This window comes from Prionailurus bengalensis, chromosome B2 (assembly GCF_016509475.1).
Source record: "Prionailurus bengalensis isolate Pbe53 chromosome B2, Fcat_Pben_1.1_paternal_pri, whole genome shotgun sequence".
Lineage (NCBI taxonomy): Eukaryota > Metazoa > Chordata > Mammalia > Carnivora > Felidae > Prionailurus > Prionailurus bengalensis.
The window spans coordinates 27603053-27621461 of NC_057349.1; positions in this window are offsets into that span (position 1 = coordinate 27603053).

The window sequence follows — 18409 nt, forward strand, 5'->3', positions numbered from 1 at the left end:
TTTTGGAAAACTTTTATTCATTGCTATAAGCTTTACAGCTTCCTAATACTTAAAGATATTTCCAATAAGATAATGTATTATTAGAGGTCATTTTTAAATATTATGTAATAAAATGTTCAGCATTTGGAGATCTGTATAGCTCAGTGAACCCATATTTTCAAATAACCAGTGAATGATGTTTTGAAATCATGCAAGGGAAACAAATGGATTTTAAGGTAACAGTATGAAAAGTTCTTTGATATGGTTTCAGGTTCTGCATTACAACTCCTCTTTAAGAAATACCACTTGTCAGTTTTTGATGTCTTATCAAAGAATATCCACAACTGTCTGAAAAAGCATTAAAAACATTCCCCCTTTCCCCACTGCATATTTGTATATAAGTGAGATTGGATTTTCTTCATATTATTTCATACTTGAACTGAAACAACATATTGCAAAAAATGAATAAGCTGATGTGTAAGCCCAACTGTTTTCTATTAAGCCAGACATAAATAAATGAGATTTGCAACAATGTAAACAATGCCACATTTTTTGTTTGGTTTTGGAAAACAGTTTTTTTTTCATCAAGGTATATATGTTAACATGTAATACATTTATTTTTTATTTGAAATAAATGGATTAAATATTTAAAATGCGCGCATGTGTGTGTGTGTGTGTGTGTGTGCACATGCATAATAATTGATAGGGCACTTAATAATTTTTAAGCATATAAAACAGTCTTAAGTCCAAGAAACTTGAAAATAACTGTCATTAGGAAGTGGTAAAAGACCCCTAAGGGAGTTCCTAGTTTTCTTTCTTCCTTTGGTACTTGGGGAGATGGATGGCTAGACTCTAAAATATTACTTTCACTATGTCATTGAGGTAGAGTTTTGCTATTCCTTTGGGCCCTAGAATTACTGCTTTCATTTTCTGATGTGGTCCAAATCCTTTGCACACAATTTAGTGGAAACTGGCTGAGCCAAGAACACAAACACTCACTCTGAGCCCTGGTTCTTTTGTCTCTAAGCTGATGTGGTGGGCCACACACCAATGTGGCCCTTAGCAGAGTTCTCTACCTTAAGGAAATCAGACCTGTTAGTGGAGCCAGTGGAGTAAAAATATTTTTGTCCAGGTTTTACTATTTGAGAAATCTTGTTTAGAAAGTCTGGGACTTAGTGTCTCTGTTTCTTCATCAGTAAAATTGGGAGAAGAGCCAGTCATGGGCATCTCTTCCCTACTCTGGTTTAGTGATGTCACATTGATAGCTTGAGACCTGTCATAATAGGTGTATTTACATGACATAAATTGGCAAATGCTATGAATCAGAGATTTCAACTTTTCCTAGAACTGTTATTAAATATTTACCAGCACACCACTGCTTAATTTTTATTACTTTGTACAGAAATTAAAATCAACCAATGAAAATAGTGTCTGGCAGTAAGTGCTCAATAAAAGCTAGTTGTTACTACTTAGTGGGTGCTTAGGTAATTCTGATTCCTAACAAAGTTTGAGAATGATTGTTTTGGTAGAAAAGGATAATTACTGTGTCAAAACACATAATCTTCAATATATGAAACTGTCCTGGACTTGCCAAATTGGGGTAATCACATACAAATAGTATTGATGTGTAGACTCAACTTGCTTTTCTTATGGAGAATGAGGTGATCAGCCCTACACAGACAAATGCTTACAGCTTGGAAACCATTCAGTGGCCCATATACTGGTCATGTTGCTCTTGCAAAGTCTAACATGGCTTCTGTCTCTTTCTTATAACATTGAGTGAAAAAACAACTTCTCTTTTTTCTTCTTTCAGCTACAAGGGTGGGTTCAGCCAATGAATACTTCTTTTTGTGGAAGTGGGTGGAGATGTTAGGAGAGGGAAAGGGCTTTGTAGAGGGAGGAGAAAACACAGGAAAGACATTCACAGAGTGAACCAGCTTTGTTTTGCCATTGGCTTTATATAATCACGAAAGGGCCAGGAAAAGGGTCTAAGAATTCACAAAATCCATTCTCAGTTATTAGGAAAATGCCATATTTCCCCTTAGGGCTTAATCAAGCTTCATCAGAAATGTCTCAAGCAGTAAAGTTCTCACTATTTCTTTCTAGAAGCAATTCCAATATTCTCAGAGTTGCAGCATTGAAAAGCTTGGCTTGAAATCAACCCAGACATTTTCTTTTCATTTTGCTTTGAATTGAAGAATTGGTCTTTTGAAAATTTTTTAAATTACTAAATTTTTTGTATAGTGTAATAATTTACAGATCTTGTTTTTCAATGGTGAGATGAACATTTTCTGGAATCCATACTTTAACATGGTTAGCTCAAAGTTCTGAGGACATTCTTTTTGGGTTATAGACTCACAGAACCATAGAGCTCCAGGCACTTCTAGGCTTTACCTAGGTCAGAATTTTGCCTCCAAGAATAAAAATCTGAGACAAATGGTTATCTCATCTATCAGACTTTCCTAGGAATCAGCACATAAATTTCTCTAAGTTGTTGATTGCCAGAGTTAATAAACAAGTTTGATCTTAGGTAGATTTGATTTAAAGCCTTTTGATTCCTAAATTTTCATTTAGGAAAAAGGAGGGAAAAGAGTGGGAGAAGGAGAAGGGAGAAGAGAAGGAGAAGAAAAAAGAAAAAGGGGAGGAGGAGGAGGAAAAATGAAGGCATACACTGTCCACTTTAAAATAGTGCTTATTTAATTACTTTTTCAGATTAAATCTGCAGTTAAATGAGGAAGCATGATATTAATTTGGCTTATGTATGTATAGTTACTAATTGAGGTAGATACTTGTTAAGTCATTACAAGGTGATATGTCTCTCATTAAACATATTAATCATGCATTTGGAAAGAATATTTTTACACACTGTACTCAAGAAGACAGCCACTGTCACAATTAAATAATATACATTTAAATTATTTTGCTTAGCTGAAAATAGCAGGCTTACATATTCTATATATTTCCTTCATGTTTATTTTTATAAAAACACCATATGGATTTTTTAATCTGCTTCATATTTCTAAATGTTACGTATGATTCTTTACAATATAACTCAAATGGGCTTTCTTCCAGGACAACATAGACATATATAATGATGAATTATGGGGTTTACTTGATCTTCTTCCCCTTCCCCTTTTTTTCTTATCTTTAAACCAGAAAAGAGAGACAAGTTTACTTATTTTTCAAACCATTAAATAATTTTTTTCAATTTTAACTAAATTAATTCAAAAGAATAAAAAAGTTGTTTTTATAGCTGAAGACATTTCTGTTTTAAAATTTTCATCACTTCAGTAGCTGCCGATGAGTATAGGTGCTTAAACATCTTTCAGTAGTTCCCTTGGGACATTTTTTAAATAATTCAAGCTCCCAGCTATGTCTTAAATGATATTCCCTCAGTGCTAAAGTGCTTTAAAATTGGACCCCATGTAAGCTGTCAACATCATCTTTCCAGTATAACTGCTTTTTCTTCATGGTAGTTGAGGACATTGATATTATAACTAAATATTTGGAAGATGTTCAAGAAAATGATCTGGAAATAAAAAAAAAAACAAGAGGCATATGCTATTTGTAAACTTACTCTGAGTGTATCACGTTCTATTAAAAAAAAAATCCTGTCATATTGGCAAATTTCAGCTGTAGTATAGCCAAAGAAAAAACTACCTTTGAACATATTTGGTCAAAAGAATGTTTCAGTTTTTGTATTAAAAATTAATTTTTGTGTACGTTCTGACACATTGTAAAGTTCAGCTCCACTTTTTTTTAATCTTGCTATCTACAGGAGATGTTCCCTAGCCTTACCTGATAGGAAGGTTTCCAGGAGGGGCTCTCTATATCCATGTTCTTCTTGCCTAGTGAGTTCTGCATACTTCCTCAATAGATTCTTCTACTTGGAAAACTCTAATGAGTCTTTTTCCTCTTACACCATATTTGACCCTCTTAGGCTTTCTTGGGCTCCTATAATCTTGTCTGTGATTTTACTTTCCTGCACTCCCTGAAAGGCACTGTTACTGAGGCCAAAGGCTTTTCTCAGTGTTTCTCACATGCATATGACTTTCTTTTCCAGTGACTACTTACTTATCCTTATATCTCTGTTTACCTCTCATCTTATATTTCTTACAAAACCCTCACTCAAATACACTCAAACTTTATAGCAGATTCTTTGTGTGTATGTACATGTATGTGCCTGTGTGTGTATATGGGGTAAATGTGGCACTTACAGGAATTTGATGAAAGCTATTGACTTTCCCCTCAGAACTGCTCACATAAACGCAAAACTGTATATTCAGAGGGGATCATGGTCATACTGAGTGTCCATGGACTTCAGGTTATCAAACCCTGCTTGAGAATTTCACTTGAGAAGGGCTAGAGGCTTGATGGGAGAAGTTGACTTCAAGACAGTCATTGAAGGCACGTAGAATGATGCATGCGTTATTCACTTTACCCTGAGTACCTTTGAAATATTCACTGTTCTCTAAAATGTTTACCTTAGTTTTGTCTCTTCAATTGGATTTTAAGTTCTTTGAAGGGACAAAGGACTTTAGATAACAATTCAAATAACTTTTATTAAACAGGTTACAGTAAATATAGTTAAACACTCATCAGTCAGTCAGCCTTAAAATGTTATAAAACAGGACATGTTTTGTTGCCTAAAAAACAGTGTCATAAAACATCTATTTCTGGATAAATCTAGATAAATGTGACATCCTATTCCATGATTTTAATCAAGGGAAAGTGGGAATTCTATTCCCATCCCACTCATGAGTTGAGGGGTGCCCTGCTGAACTCCTTGCTCTGCCAGGATGACCAAGAACCAGTAGGCAGGGAGACGTCTGGCAAGTAAGAGAGGAGACAGAAAACTAGAAAAGAAAGTAGCACAAATAAAGGAAAGAGTAGGAGAGGAGGGAGCAAATGGGAAAGACAGAGGAAGATAGTGCAGGTGTGTGGAGGGAAGGAAGATGAGAAGTAATCAAGCTAAAAAGGGACCACACAGATGCCATGGTTTTCAAATTCAAACTTGTTAGCTATTTTTTGAACAATTGCCCATTCCTACCTTTTTGAGGATTTGCTACTTTTCACATATTTTATCCTATATAGCCATTAGAAGTGCTGAGACAGGCAGAAACACATTTGTAAGTTGAGGTTGAGTATTAGCTACTATGGAAACTCATCTGTTAAGTTTGTTCAGCCTTAGGACTGGTTGGATTTGCCTCTTGGTTTCTATTCATCCTTATGTTCTATTATTGCACCAAATTCCAAATAGTATTTGTAGGCATTTTTTTCATGATTTGAGCAATATTTCTATTTAACAGCCTGAAACTAATTTTATTAATAATTATCTAATTTTTATCTCCTTTTGGTGGGAGTTCACAATGACCTTGCCTTTGCTGCCTTCTTCCAAAGAGCCCCATCCTTAAAAAAAGTTATCTGATAAGTTTTAAAAGGTCAAAGGATTAAAAAATATATGGCATTTAATGAATATTTGCATGTACATTTAATTTACTTGAAGGAAGATAAAAAGTAGCTATTACTAAAGCAAATATAATTGTCATAATTAGTGTTAAAGCTGGAATTGTTATTTGAAGAGAGTTTGAGTCAATATGCCAAGTGAATATTTGTATAAGATTTAACTATTGATTAGTATTTGAGCTGTCTTAATTGGACTTTGTTTTTAATTATTAGGTCCTTATTTGTTTTCCTTCTGGAACTTTTATATTTATAAACATATATAGACAGCAGGTCCTTTTTATTAAATACGTTAAAGGAGAGATACAATGAACAACTATATTCAAGGTTAGGGTTTTCCAAAGTCTGGTCCTCAAAATGTTAATATAAGGCAGTGCTGGCAAACTTTTCCTCTAAAAGCCCAAATAGCAAATATTTCAGGCTTTGAAAACCACAGGGTCTTTGTTCCAACCACCCAACTTTGCCATTACAGCAGGAACACAGTCATAGATGATACATAAACAAAAGGTGTGGCTGTGTGCCAGTAAAAAACAAAACAAAACAAAACAAAACAAAACAACTTTACGAAAATACGTAGAATAAGTACATGCAGCTTATAAGAACATTTTAAAAAGTATAAATCAATCAGTTGGGACTGTGGACTTGAGCAGCTATTCTATGTATAAAGTAGGGAAGTTTTGGTTCACAAAACTGTTGATGTCTCTTTTGGCTGCTTGGAGGCTTTTGTTTTCTGTTCTCTTGTTTCTAAATTCTTATTCAGTAGCTGAGGTTGCTGAAGGAGTGAGGTTTCTGTAGATTTGGTTCAGTAAACTATGGCAGCAGGCCAAATCTGGCCCACTGTCTGCTTTTGTCAGTGAGTTTTTATTGTTTTTCCACTGCATAGATAGATTTTAGTAGTTGCTACAGTGATTTTATGGCCTATAAAGCCTAAAATCTTGACTCTCTGGCCCTTTATAGAAAATGTTTGTACAACTCTCCTGTATATAGCTATCTACAGTCTTAACTAAGGCAAAATACAACAAAGTAGTCAGTTGTGTATCATAAACAATAAATATTTGTCTCATGAATTTATTGTTCGCCGGTAAATCTGATAAACATGTGAACATAAAGTTACTAATTATTATACAGCCAAAAATAATTCTCATTGCATGCCTTGAATCACGTAAAAAAACTTTCCTTGGCCTTATGGAAACACCTGCTTTGCCATTGCCAGCCAAGTCAAGCCTCTCTTATCAGAATAGAAAAGGACCAGGAGAAAGTGAAGAAAGAAATGAGCAAGAGAAGGAATGAGAAAGCCATTAAGTTACAGATTGTATGCACAAATTTTATATTAAAAATAGGCTTGTAATAATTTAAATAAGCTTTTTATTTACAGTTTTGAAGTATGGGTATTTACAATGTGGATGACTGTCATTTTTTCACCCGTATTAATTAGGAAAGCTTTGGAGGTGGGTCACCAAGGCCTGATGAGCTCACTCCATTGTTTACTTTTATTGCCATTTTTCCTCTAGTTTTTCAGGCTTTTCTGGATGCATTGTCCTACCAAATACCTCCCAGTGTGGGCTTCATAGAATCAGCAGAGACAAAAACATGGGGTCAGTGTTTAGAGATGCCTCCAATCATTAGTTCCCTCAAATGAAGAAACAGATGATACACTAAATTAGCTATGCTCATATTCTGCTCTGGGGGTTAATTTTTAGAGTTCTCTTGACATTTCCTGTGAATAGGAAACTTTTACATAAAATATGCCAACATATGACTCCAAGAAAAAAGGTTGCTACTTTGAAGCTGTGCTGCCATTCTTAGGGGCAGAGGTGAGTGCATGGAGGTCTTCTAGAATACTGTTCAACAACTTGGACATTTCCATGGAAGGTTTTAACAAGTTTTCATGAGAACACATCTCAGATAAAGCTCCACGGTCTTCATAGGCTGTTTTGCTCATTAACTCAAGAAGTATCTAGGGATGCCTGGGTGGCTCAGTCAGTTAAAACTCTGATTTCGGCTCAGGTCATAATCTCATGGTAGGTGGGTTTGAGCCCCGCATCAGCATCTGTGCTGACAGCTCAGAGCCTGGAATCTGCTTTACATTCTGTGTCTCCTTCTCTGTCTGCTTCAGTTCCACTCACTCTCTGTCTCTTAAAAATAAATAAATCTTAAAAGAAAAAAATTTCTTAAAAAGAAGTATCTATTGCATCTTCACAATTGTAAGAGGTCTAAGTGTGGGTGCATGGTGATAAAGAGGGCCTGGCCCTCATCCTACAGGAGTTTACAATATGGCCACATTTTCTTGGTAGTCTTTGTATGTACATTTGGAGAATTTTTCTTCATGGAGATATTCCATGCACAGGTCTCACCTACCTACTCAGTCAATACTGATAGTCTTCCTTTTTTTGTTATTCAGCTGCAATAAAAATGTAGGTAATGATAGGGATAGCCCAAGTATTTCAATGCATTTCCAGCAAGTCAGGACAGAGGCTGCCACAGACTGGGGGAGGGGAGGCTGTGCTTCAGGAAGGAAGTCCTCTGGAAATGAGAGTGAAGTCTGTAGCCAATATGCTGTGACAGTGGGGCTCCAGATGAAGGGTGAGATGATAATAGGACCATTTATAATCCTACTCCTCCTATCATACTATCCAGAGATATGTTCCTTGGGCATCCAGAAACTTATCCCAGAGAGGAGAATGGCCATATAATGGAAGGCTGCCATACCCCAGCAGGGAGACGAGTAGCCTTGGGTGGTTCCCCCTCAAGGCAAGCCAACAGCCCCTGTAGGGTCTAAGCAGCTGTGGGGTGCTTGGGACCCTGAGTAAGACAGTGGAGGCTAGAAATGCATGGGTCTCTGCAAAGTCAGATGGCAACATTCTCACCCAAGGTCTGTAATTTTGGTTTCAACTTCACCAACAAAACCACACTACCTCTCTTTTCCAAGCAGAAGTTGGATGTTTCATCAATGAAGAGGATCTTGACTGGCTTGTGAGATACAGGGAGAGAGAATCATTTTGGAGAGGAAGAGCTGGTAGGGGAAGAAGAGGGTGCCTCTCCCTCTCTCTCTCTGTCTCTGTGTGCATGTGTGTGGGCACACACACATAGGGCATGACTGTGGGATGAACACTGGCCTGTCCCCTATTCCTGTCCTATACCCTGACAATGGCTGGGGGTTATATTTAATACACTGGTTTTCTAACACCTTCAGGGAGAGAGAACAAGCTTCCCTCACAGTTGGTGGATCCTGTTGTATTGTATTTGGCCACTGCCTCCAAGGTATCTGGTGAGTTCATTTCTGGATACAGCAAGCTGGAAGGGAATCATTTTGCACATATCTTCAAGGAATTTAAGCATTTTCCTCTGATGTGGAAAGGGGAATTCTTGGCAGAAAAGATGAGGCTTTGCCTTCAGCAGTCACTTTGAATTGATCTGTAGACCTGTTCCATGAAGTCTGGCACTTTTTGGTATATGGACAATTGAACTGCCAGTCAATAGCTTCCTTCAAACACTCAGGGAGGGCCCATGTCTTGTGAGCCCACTTTTGGATGCAAGCCTACTTTTGGATGCACAAAGGGGCAGGAGACATGGGGCAAAACAAAAACATTAGCTATCTTTACAATGCCTTTAATTATGGCATAAGCGTGTTGGAGCTACAATCCAATATGTAAGGATAATTTTACTTTATTTAAAAATTTTTAATGTTTATTTACTTTTGAAAGAGAGAGAGACAGAGTTTGAGTGGAAGAGGGGCAGAGAGAGAAGGAGACACAGAATCTGAAGCAGGCTCCAAGCTTTGACCTGTTAACACAGAGCCTGACACGGGGCTCAAACCCATGACTGAGATCATGACCTGAGCTGAAGTCGGAGGCTTAACTGACTGAGCCACCCAGGTGCCCCAGGATAATTCTACTTTAAATTCATGCACACCATCCCCACGTCATCACTCTCATTAACTCTCCCAGCCCTAGTGGGCAGGGAGAAAATGTTAGGATGGCTTCAACAGAGGCTGGAAACCTCAGGCTTCCTTGTAAAGATGATAGAATGGCAGAGTCATGAAGACACTTTCATGAGTTGGTATGGAGGCTATTGGCTAAATATGAAGAGGTCAGTGACCCTGATTTTAGAAGAAAAGCACTCATTTCCTTTCCAGATTGCCCTTAAGGGTGAGCTGACTCTGAGAGAACCTCACTTTAGGGGCTAAACTGTAGTGTCAGGAAATAGGAATTTTGGTGCCCTGTTGAATTTCCTTTGGGAACTTGGAATAAAAGTCCCAAAAAGTTACATGGCCTCCCTGGCCCTCAGTGCCTGCTTGCCTTCTGGGAGGGCCCAACCAGAAATGCAGCACAGGGCCACTCTGTCCTGAAGTGCAGCTGACATCCAGGAGACCTGCTCCTGGACACAGGCTGTGTTTTCCTTCCTTTTATAAATTGGTAATTTAACAACATCACTGGATGACTCCCAGAGACTCTGTTAGGACTACCAATTTCACCATAACTTTTGCCACTTGGAGCTGTTTATTGAAAGCTACATTAAGGATTGTATCTAATTTGAGAATTGATTGTCCCTCTGGGTGTTTTCCTTAGGAAAGTTTTGGTATGAACAGAAATGGTTTATACAGTGGGTCTCACATAACTATGTTTAGCTGTTTAAAAAAATTCTCTTTGATCCTTTTCATGGGAATGGTCATCTGCCCCAGCTTCTTTTATACTTCACCTCACAGCGTAGTGTGACAGCTGAGGTTGGTCATGTTGAAAAACAAAATAAAACAAAAGTTGAAAAAGTTAATGTTTCATCAGTCAGGAAGAATGCATAATATTATATATGGTAGGAAATGTAATGAGGAAAATAGTTTCTTCAAGCAAAAAAAAACCTTTAGACAACATCTAGTTTAATGGGTTTCAAAATTTATTTAGTCAGTGTACCTCTAATATATAGGACAGATAAAAGTGAAGCCAATTTGGTTGAGGCATGTGGGAGCCTCAAGAACCCCTGCTCATGTGGTCACTCCATCCATTTCAGCAGTGATGGACTGTGAGTCCCAGGGCTGAACCTGTGCTCCAAAGTGATGAGTGGATATGTGGAGAGAAAATGTGAGAATATCTATTTGTTTTTATCTCACCTTTAAAAAAGTCATTTCTTGACTTTTATGATAAAGGGTTAATATACAAAATATATAAAGAACTTACAAAACTCAACAGCCAAAAAATAAATAATCCAATTAAAAATTTAGCAGAAGACATGAACAGACACTTCTCTAAGGAAGACATCTAGATGATCAACAGACACATGAAAAGATGCTCAACATCACTCATCATCAGGGAAATGCTGATCAAAACTATGGTGAGATACCACCTCACACCTTTCAGAATGGCTAAAATAAAAAACACAAGAAACAAAAGGGGTGGACAAGGGTTTGGAGAAATAAGAACGCTTGTGCATGCACTGTTGTTGGGAATGCAAACTGGTGCAGCCTCTGTGAAAAACAGTATGGAGTTTTCTCAAAAGTTAAAAATAGAACTACCTTATGATCCAGTAATTGCACTACTAAGTATTTACCCAAAGAATACAAATAACTAATTCAAAGGGCTATGTGCATTGCTAGATTTATAATAGCATGATTTACAATAGCCAAGGTATGGAAGCAGCCCAGGTGTCTATTGATTGATGAGTGGTTAAGGAAAATGTGATATATATATATATATATATATATATATATATATATAAAATTCAGTCACAAAAAAGAATGAAATCTTGCCATTTGAAATGATGTGGATAGAGCTAGAGAGTACAATGCTAGCAAAAATAAGTCAGAGAAAGGTAAATAACATATGTTTTCACTCATATTTGGAATTTAAGAAACAAAACAAATATATAAATGGGAAAAAAGAGAGAAGGAGAGACAAAGCAAGAAACAGACTCAACTACAGAGAATAAACTGGTGGTTACCAGTGGGGGGCTGGCTAGGTGGATGGGTTAAATAGGTGTTGGGGATTATGGTGTGCACTTGTTATGGTGAGCACTAGGTGATACATGGAATTGTCAAATCACTATATTGTACACCTGAAACTAATAAAACACTGTGTTAACTAACTGGAATTAAAATAACAACTTAATAAAAAAATAAGTCATTTCTGTAACCTTTTATAATTTATATAGTATATTGATATGGTTGAACATACACATATATATAATTTACAGAGATAGATATACATTTACTAGGTATAGATATTCAAAGATTTTCCTGGAGAAGAAGTATACACTTCAAAAAGTTTGGAGGCCAGAATGTTAATGGACACAGGTTAGAAAGCACTGGTGTAACATGTGCCCTTTTTGCCATGAGGAAGGTAGGAGGTGAAGAGCTTCGCTCACCTGCAGACTGGAAGCTGCTGTCTGGTACCCTGTGCATCACATGAGGGCTCTCAGGTTCCCAAGCTTTGCATAGATGATTATGAAATTCTCAGGATCCTTCAGAAGGCCTTTGATTGGCACAGTCCTCATTGGATTAACCTTCATTGACCAAATCCGTTCTTATCTGGCTAGTCTCAATTTTTGTTTTTATTTCTTCCCTTATGAAAGTTAACCATCTTGGGGCGCCTGGGTGGCGCAGTCGGTTAAGCGTCCGACTTCAGCCAGGTCACGATCTCGCGGTCTGTGAGTTCGAGCCCCGCGTCAGGCTCTGGGCTGATGGCTCAGAGCCTGGAACCTGTTTCCGATTCTGTGTCTCCCTCTCTGCCCCTCCCCCGTTCATGCTCTGTCTCTCTCTGTCCCAAAAATAAATAAACGTTGAAAAAAAAATTAAAAAAAAAAAAGAAAGTTAACCATCTTCCTGTAACAAACAAATTTTCTTTTCTTCTCCCCAGAAGTAGATCCATCAAAAAAGAAATAAAAAATACCAATCAGTGATATATGAAAGAAAAAAGAATGGCCAAGAGAGGATTTAGATGTGTTATATGTTAGTGATTAGGTTTCTTTGATTTTGATTTTGAGTTTCATTGTAGACACTGGAAAAAACTGGATAGAACTTGTGAAGGAAGGCCTTAACAGAAGGCTTAGAAAAACCTGCTGGGAATTTGGGATTACTTCAAATCTATAGATCAATTTGAGAAGAACCAACATCTTAACAATATTGAGTCTTCTAACTCATGAGCAAGGTGTATCTCTCTATTAATTTAGGACCTTAATGTTTTATAGGTCTTACACATCTTGTGTCAGATTTAGTTATAAGTTTGATGCCATTGTAAATGGTGTTGTTTTTAATTAAAATCTCCAATTGTTTATTCATCTCTAGTATATAGAAATGCATTTGATTTTTTAATATTGATCTTCTACACTGCATCCTTGATATTAATTCTTACTTATTAATTCTAGCATCTTTTTAATTTAGATTCTATTAGATTTTCTACATAGGTGATTATGTTATCTATAAATAAAGTGATTATGTTTGTATTCATGTTCATGAGAAATATTGGTCTATATATTTTTTTCCTGTAATGCTTTTACCTAGTTTTGGTATCAAGATAATGTTAGCTCAAAGAATAAGTAGGGATGTATTGCCTCTTTTTCAAGTTTTCTGGAAGAGTTTGAATAGAATTGGTAATATTTCTTCCCCAAATGTTTGTTAGAATTCCCTGAATTCCCCACTGAAGCCATCTGGACCTGGAGGTTTCCTTGGGGGAAGGTTTTTAATTAAAAATTAAATTTCTTTAACACATATAGGTCTTTTCAGGTGATATATTTCTTCTTGAGTTTGGTAGAGTGTCTTTTTTAAGGAACTAGTTCATTTCATCAAAGTTATCAAGTTTATAGACATAAAATGGTTTATAACATTCCCCTATAATTCTTTTAATATCTGTTAAACTCTAGTGTGATGCCACTACCTTCATTCCTAATATTGGTATTTGTTTATTCTTTCTTTTGTCCCGATATGTCTGGCTAGAAGTTTATCAATTTTATTTATTTTCTCAAGGAATCTTTTATTTATTTTCTCTATTTGTTTCCTGTTTCCATGCCACTTTGGTCTTTATTATTTCCTTCTTTCTGCTTGATTTGCCTTCAATTTGCTCTTTATTTTCTGGTTCTTCAGGCGAAAGCTGAGGTAATTGATTTAAGACAGTTCTTCTTTTCTAATATAGGTGTTTACTTCTAGAAACTGCCTCATAAATTCTGCTTGAGCAGTACCCCACACATTCTGATATGTTGTATATCTGTTTTAATTTTATTCAACATTCTTTTTTCCCTACCAACTTAAATCCAGAATGTGCCTAGCATTATATCTGACACAAACTATGTGCTTAAATATGTTAATTCCCTTGTATCTCATACACCATTTGAATGTTTCCCAGTCGATATTCAAGAGATCCTCATTAAGTGAGTATACAGTAACAAATAATGTTTGGGCAATAGTTACTGGTGATGTGCACTATGATACATTATTTTCATATTAGCTCTTCTAGTCCTTAATACAATTTTATTAGTCAAACTCTTATTGTCCCCATTTTATAGATGAGGAAACTGATGCTAAGAGACATTAAGTTACTTGCTTTTGTTCCTTAGCCCCAAAAAATGGGAGAATTGGAACCTGAATGTAGGCAGTCTGACTACCGAGTCTGCAGTCATCACTCTATAGCATCTCCCTAACACTATTCTAAGAGAAGGCTCTCTCCCTCATCTGTCTCATAGCAGTTAATAAGCCCAGAGTTTGAGTGACTCTTTTGTAGCCAAAACGATAGATAGGAATTAAAAAACACATGTCTTTTTCCTATAAAATTAGAGTCCAAGTGTGAAAAAAGAAATAGTAAACAACATAAATAAAGCTCATCATGATGTGGGATAAACTCTAAAGCGGAAATTGACTGACAGAAAACAAAGATTGACAAAGCAGAAAATTTCCCAGAAGAAAGATATCCAGTGAACTCTTAACAACATATAGGACATGAACATTCAGAGAATGCCAAATCATCAGAGGCTTGGCTGATGTGTGACCTGAGTATGGTCAACCAAGGGACAATAGCAAAGAAAACTGAAGACGGGTCCCAAAGGTCCTGGTAAAGAATGTAGATTTTATTTTATATATGGTACACCATTTAGAAGTGTGCTATTTAGTTTCTACATATTTGGGTATTTTCCAGATATATTTCTGTTTAATGATTTCTAATTTAATTACATTGAGATCAGAGAACATAATTTGTACAACCTGAATGCTTTTAAATTTGTTAAGATTTGGTATACTGGGTGGCTCAGGTGGTTAAGTGTCTGACTTCAGCTCAGGTCATGATCCCACAGTACATGGGTTCAAGCCCTGCATCATACTCTGTGCTGACAGCTCAGAGCCTGGAGCTTACTTCGGATTCTGTGTCTCCCTTTCTCTCTGCTCCTTCCCCTGCTCACACACTTGTCTCTCTTTCTCAAAAATAAATATTTAAAAAAACATTTTTTTAAATGTTAAGATTTGTTTTGTGGCCCAGAATACAGTCTATCTTGGTAAATGCTCTATGTGTACTTATACAAAGATTTCCTCTGTGGGGTGCCTGGGTGGCTCAGTCAGTTAAGTGTCAGATTTCAGCTCAGGTCATGATTTCGTGGTTCATGAGTTCCAGCCCCATGCTGGGCTCTGTGCTGACAGCTCAGAGCCTGGAGTCTGCTTCTTATTCTGTGTCTCCCTCTCTTTCTGCCCCTCCCCCACTCACCCTCGGTCTCTCTCTCTCTCTCTCAAAAATAAATTATAAAAAAAATAAAAAAATAAAGATTTCCCATGCATTCCCTCCCTTTACACATACACAATCTCCCTCATTATCAACATCTACCAGGGTGGTACATTTGTTACAACCGATGAACCTACATTGAAATATCCTTATCACCCAACGTCCACAAATTACATTAGGATTTACTCTAAGATTTGTACATTCTATGGTTTTTGGCAAATATATGACATATATCCACCATTATAGTATTATAAGGAATATTTCCACTGCCTTAAAAATCCTCAGTGCTCTATTTATCCTTCTCTCCCTTCATCCCCTGGCAACCAATTACCTTTTATAAAAAATTAAATAACAAAACATCACTCTTACATATTTGCTCATGTAGTTATCATTCCAAGTACTCTTAATTCCATTGTGTAGATCTATATTTCAATCTGATATCATTTTTTTTTCCTGTCTGAAGGATTTTCAACTTTCTTAAAGGGCAAATGTTCTAGTGATGAACTATTCCAGCTTTTGTATGTCTGAAGCATCTTTATTTGGTCTCTACATCAACTCCTTTCTGTGTAATATGTCCTTTTCTCTGGTCACTCTTCAAAATTTCTTCTTTAACACTGGTTTGAGCAATTTGATCACAAGATGCTTAGGTGATCAAATGTTTTAATGTTTCTTGTGCTTGGGGTTCACTGAGCTTCTTAGATCTGTGGATTTATGGTTTTCCTCTAATTCAGACATCTTTTGACTATTATTCCTCAAATATTTTTATATCTGAAGACTCCAAATATACAGATACTAGGCCATTTGAAGTGGTCCCAAAGCTCAGAGATACTCTTTAATTTTTTTCTATTTACTGTCTGTGTATCATTTTATATTGCTATATATTGCTGTATATCAGTTTATATTGCTATGTCTTCATGTACACTGATTTTTTATTCTGCTGTGTATAATGTGCTATTTATTCCATTCATTGTATTTTAAAAAATCATATATTTAGGTTTTCATATCTAGAAGTTTGATTTGAATCCTTTTTATACCTTTCGTATGTCTGCTGAATTTTTGAACTGAATATGGAATTGTATATGGCATACAATTATAACAACTGCTTTAATGTCCTGTTCTGCAAATTCTAACATATGTCAATTCTGGGTTGATTCAGTTAACCTATTATTCACTATATATCATGTTTCTCTGCAATTTTATATGTTTGGTAATCTTTGTGGGAAATTTTACTTTGTGGGGTATTAGATATTTCTGCATTCTCATGAGTATTTTTTATCTTTGTTCTGGGATGCAATGAAATTCCTTGGTAAGTTTGGTTCTTTTAGGTACTGCTTTTATGATTTGTTGGGTGAGTCTAGAGCAGTCCAGAGTTCATCTAGGGCCAATTAATTCTCATTACTGAGGAAAGGCCTTTTTCAATATGGGCTTTTCTAACCTGGCTGGTAGAATCAGGCACTATTATCAGCGCTGTGTGAACACCAAGGACCATACTTAATCCTTTCAGGAGACTTTTCCTCAGTTTCTCTTAGTTTCTGCTGGATACCCAAGAGACACCCTCTGAAGATTACCAGAGTTCTGTCTCTGTAACTGTCTTCTTTTCAGTATTCTGAAAACTGTAGTTGCTTTGTTCTCCCTGAACATTAGCATCTGTCTCCTCAACTCAGGGAATTTTCCAGGTTCCATCTGGGTTTTCTTAAGGCACTAAGCTGAGGCAATTTTAAAGCTGATCTTGTTTGTTTCTGATCTATCAGGAATCTTGATTCTTTATTATCAGATGTCCAGTGTCTTGAAACAATCGTTGTCTTCCTTTCTTTCTGTGTCTCTCCATTTCTGTCTGCTTCTTTTTCTTTGTTCATCCATCCACCCTTCCTTGTTTCCTGGTGGACTTCTAATGCAAAGCTATATTTTTTTCTAAACCAGCCTGGTTCTTGTCTCTGCAGCCATTCCCCACTGTAGGAATGAATCCCTTGACTGGCAATAGCCTCCAATTCCCTCAACTAATGCTGGTCTGACTTTAGAGGGCTCTGCTCAAACATGCTGATGGTTCCCGTTATCACCACACCTGTTGAGGCACTTGACTGCTTTTCCTCAAACCTACATAACTGACTATGCCATATATTTATTGTAACTAATCTATTGTTATTCCATAACTGCAATGGAAGTGGTCAAGAATCTGGTAGGTAAATTTTCTTCTTGGTCTTGATGTCTGCCTCCCACTCTGTGCTCTATCCAACTGAGCAAGTCCAGCTCAAAGTATGACAACATGTGTTTGAACTACACAGATCTACTTACAGGCAGATTTTTTTGACAAATGCAATACAGTACTATAAATGTACTTTTTCTTCCTTATGATCTTCTTAATAATATTTTATTCTCTCTAGCTTACTTTATTGTAAGATTACAGTATATATTACATATAAAATACAAAGTATGTGTTAATCAACAGTTTATGTTATCAATAAGGCTGCCAGTCAATAGTAGGCTATTAATAGTTAAGTTTTTGGTAAGTCAGAAATTATATGTGCAATTTTATCTATGCAAGGGGTTGGCACCCCTAAATCCCATGTTATTCAAGGGTCAACTGTACGCATGTGAAATGAAAGGGAGGTCTCTAGTCCACTGGAGATTACAAAGTAGTGGTTCTTAACTTTAGGGATTTTTAATTCCTTGAAGAATCAAACAAAGTCTGGCAATTCTCTCCCCTAAAAGAAGTATATAGCACTGGTATATATTTTTTTTATTTTTAAAAAAATGTTTATTTATTTACTTTGAGAGAGAGAGAGAAGCAGAGAGAGAGGGAGAGAGATAATCCCAAGCAGGCTTTGCACTGTCAGCACCAAGCCTGACTTGGGGCTTAATCTCACAAGCCATGAAATCATGACCTGAACTGAGATCAAGAATCAGATGCTTAACCAACTGAGCCACCCAAGTGCTCTGCACTTGAATATAATTTTTGGATGGAGGATGATAGTTGTAGACCTTTGAAAGTATATTCATGGGGTTTTCTAGTTTAAGAGCTCTAGCTTTGGAATTGTGGTGAAACATATTCTTTTCATGATTTAGAGATTGCTAATAGTGAAGAGGTTTCCTGTATATAAAAATTTTTAAATGTCAATTTATTTTTGAGAGAGAGGGAGCATGAATGATGGAGGGACAGAGAGAGAGGGAGACCAAGAATCTGAAGCAAACTCCAGGCTCTGAGCTGTCAGCACAGAGCACAATGCAGGGCTTGAAGCCACGAACTGTGAGATCATGACCTGAGCTGAAGTTGGTTGCTTAAC